This window comes from Perca flavescens, chromosome 1 (assembly GCF_004354835.1).
Source record: "Perca flavescens isolate YP-PL-M2 chromosome 1, PFLA_1.0, whole genome shotgun sequence".
Lineage (NCBI taxonomy): Eukaryota > Metazoa > Chordata > Actinopteri > Perciformes > Percidae > Perca > Perca flavescens.
This window is the reverse complement of record NC_041331.1, coordinates 31,286,962-31,290,920: the sequence shown is the minus strand read 5'-3', so window position 1 is coordinate 31,290,920 and position 3,959 is coordinate 31,286,962. Positions and strand designations below refer to the sequence as shown.

At 40.7% G+C, this 3,959-nt stretch overlaps 1 pseudogene; it reads right to left on the bottom strand.

Moving 5' to 3' along the window:
* LOC114553718 (transmembrane protein 266-like) overlaps positions 1-3,959 on the bottom strand; it is a 14,867-nt pseudogene extending 10,908 nt beyond the window's left edge.

The window sequence follows — 3,959 nt, the reverse complement described above, 5'->3', positions numbered from 1 at the left end:
TTGAAAACATAATAAATAATGTTGTAATTTGTTAGATATTTATTTTTATTCAATTTTCAGTACTAATCATCATCATATATTTGACATATATAAAAATTGTATTGTGGTAGCCATCTTAGTTTAGTGTGTTTGCATGTTAGCATTTGCTAATTAGCACTAAACACAATGTACAACTGAGGGTGATGGGATTTTGAATTAGTTTTGCAAGTATTTTACTCATAAAACAAAGAATTGGAGAGTTAATTAATTTTGATCTGGTGATGGTGCTGGATGAAAAGTTAAGGGATCACAAAAGTTATTACAATTCATCCTGAGGTGGACACAACAAACAAACAAACGTGAAGAAGAATCAAACTGAATGTTGTCAGACATTTCACTCAAAATCACAAGTGTCGGGCCTCATGGTGTTTTTAGATTAAAAGTCCAAAGAACACCAACGCCATTGAATGTATCTTTCTTCTTCTACCATGGATATCTGTACCAACACAACAATCTATCCAGTAGTTTAGTTTAGATATCAGGGGTAAAGTATGGATTGACTGACATTGCCATCCCCACAGCTACACTACAAGTATTATTAAAAAAACTGAAAAGTATCCATCCTGGGAGCTTCACCTCATCATTGTATGGTTGCTTTATCATTTATCTACTTCAAATGGAGTGAGCCGAAAATTCTCTAAACAACTGCATGGGTTTACTTGATCCAACTCCAATAAACATATGGTGAAATAAGATGAGGAGGAAAACGGACATAGAGAAACCAAAGATGGCCATTTGTCTTATTGAGTGGCTCTTCAGTGCCCTCTGTTATCCCTGAAATCTCTTTCACAAAAGTTGCAAGAAGCAGTTTAATGCAGGCTGACAGGCTGAGAGCAGCCAAGACATTATCGTCCCGTTTCTTGAGCAACACAGAGCCTGCCACTGGCCTCCAGCTCCAACCCCATGGCCCTGCCCAGCTATCTGCTTTTGCTTTATGTCTTTTTCTGCAGCGAGCACTTGACGAAGGACAATTGTTTGATGTTTAATGCTGTGGCACTGGCTGGTGGAGGATTATTATATGAGATGGTCTAGTGATTTGTGGTGGCTGGTAGTGGGTCGGAGCAAAGTATGTGTGTGTGTGTGTGTGTGTATGTTCAGTTCCAGGTCCTCGCTCTAACACAGACGTCAGTTGTCTTCCCACACTGCTTCCTCAGAACTCTTACATTTGTGACAATAGTGCCCTTCAGCAGCTATAGGAAGACATTTGTGACATGTTTGTCTTTTTTTCCCACAATGTAACATTTATTACCAACTGAAAGAGTAATAATCTTTTGAATTTCATTGTTTCAAGATTTATTAAACCCTTCTATTGGTGAGTCTTCTTTATATATTTTGGCAGCCAGGAGAATCATTGACTTTTCCTGTGAAGCTTCACACACTGAAAATTGGCCAAATGCTACTGTGAGCTTTCCCAGATCTCACCCTGACAGACTTTACCGACACACGCAAACGGCTGCTCAAAAAGAGCAATGGAGGCATGTGGCATATCGTAAGCCAAGAAAACTCCCCACTCTTTCACTTTAAGCAGTGTTGTTTTTCTATTTCTTTGCTTTTGCCATTACATGTATACAGTATATATATCTCACATGTTAACATTAAAAAATGTTCTTCCTTTATAAAAATTGTGCATCCTTTCCTATCCTGTTGGATAACCACTGTGTCATCCATGACCCAAGAATCTTCGGCATCATCCCTTAACATGGGCCAATAACTTCTGTTACAAAATCTTGTGTTTATTCTTTCAGTATCAGTGTCCCTTTAAATGTTGCCAAGTGCTTGGGAAGATGAACCTCAGTGTACTTTTATCCTCTAGAGAGCAAAGAGATCACCAGTAAGATCTCAAATGTTGTCCAAAATATCTTATGCATAGCCCTTCATTTGATCCATTCGAGGCCCCTTTGAACGGCTGCTGGGGCCGTCCTGAACGGCTTCACCCTCAGATGATAAAAAAGTGAATTATTGGTTTGTTTATCATGCTCTTAAAACCTAAAGTGCATTATTAAACAGAGAGCACATTAAAAGGGGTATTGTTAAAAGTGTTTTAAAAAATCTTGTAAATCCCTGTAATTTTATGTCACAGTGGCCGAGGAGGCTCACCCTGGTCTTCTGGTTTTAATTTGGTTTAGGCTCTGCCTCCGGGTCTGTTACCTGGGATGCTGCCTTTTTTCCAGACACACCTGACCAGTGACTGGTGGGGCAGCAGTAGCCTCAAATAGATAAGAAGTCGAAAACCAAATCAAAATATTTGGTTCAAGGAGGTTGAAAAGTGCTAGTACATCTTCCTGAAATAACCGAGGTTGTAGTGGCACTAAATGATAACATATGTATTTTTTTAAGGTCAAAGAATCATTAGTGTTCCCTTTTTTTTTGGTTCTGTATATATATAACCTACTTTTTAGTTCACATGGACATCTGCAAAATGTGTAAAAAAATATTTTGTGTGAGTGCAGACAACCTCTCATTTCATTTGGTAACGCGGCCACTCAATTATGAGTCATATTCTGCAAGTTTGTTCCTGACCATTGCTGTGTATAAACCCCATGCCTTCTGGACAAACACTGCAGAAACCATAAAATTACTTCAAAACATTCAACACTGAGGCGTCCACACTAGATTATTGTGACACTTCAACAGTGACCAGGGCTTGTCTGGGTGCTGCCTGGGACCAGAAACCTGCTCCAGTCTCTGGGACTCCTGGCAGAGGCAACAATGGTCAGGAGCCCTTCTTTGTGTGTGCAGCTGCCCTCCTTAATCAAACTAGCCAGAGGAGGATTGGATTTAATTCTGCTGGGCCCATCGTGAATAATGGTGTGATGGACGGGACTGGTGAATTGGAGCAAGATGTCAGCCCCTCGGAGGCTCTATTAGAGGGTTGCTTCATTTCTAAAGTGGCAGAAACGCCTTTGGGACGGGTTATCAAGCAGTTGAGACCAGAGCCCTCCCTTCCTTTTTTTCATTTGACTGTCTTTTATCTCTCACTGACTCAGGACCTTTAAATGCTTCTTTGTGTGTCCTTAGTGTTGTGGACCATTTCGAACTGGTCACAGCATGTGTGTGGTTCCAGACTGTTGCCAAAAATGGACACAATGTACTATTAGTCTTGTTGGAAAGGATTTGCTTTTATTTTTCAACCTAATTGAAAGTTAACCTGGATGTTTACGAATATGCTGCACATTAAAAATTTCTACATCTAACAGACAAAAACAGATGTATAATGCACTATGGACAATACCCTTCCTTTAAGTTAATATATATAACAATGTATGGCACTGTATGTTTGAGAATGATGAAGAATGAAAAGCTTATCAATATAAACTGAAGTCATTTTCCTGATCGTGTGAAAATTTGACTTTTTGACTCACAGGGTTTTCATCTGACAGGAACAGTAAATCAATGGCATTCATATTTCAGTTTCTGCTCAGGTGCTATAACAAAGTTAGTCCCTGTTCCATCCTAACTCGTGAGTCAGGAGGTGAATTGAACTGTAGCACAAAATTCGAAACACAAAGACTTCCTGACAACATTCTTGAAACCTGAATCGACACTGATATGAACCTGACGAACGCCAGAGTGTCTCCCTGAAACCTTTTGATGCTGTTTCTCATCTTAAATGACCCACACCGCTGCCTCATTGTTTTCTTTCCAGTGACACGTGTTTGTCTTCCCTTGTTCGGTTAATGACAGTTTGGTCTTGTCAAAGCACAGGCGAACCCTCATTGTTTTTATAGCCAGTCATTGTTGAGTGGGGCGGCTCCAACCTTTCTCTCCTCCCAATGGCCGTTGCCGTTGTTTTGCAGCAGATCGGCGCGCGTGGGTGGGGGCGCGACGACGGAGCCTGACACTGTCTCAGCAGCAGGACCAGGGAGGCTGATTGTTGCTTCCTGTGTGTGTTCCAGGTAAGCCTGAGGTCTGCTCATCAT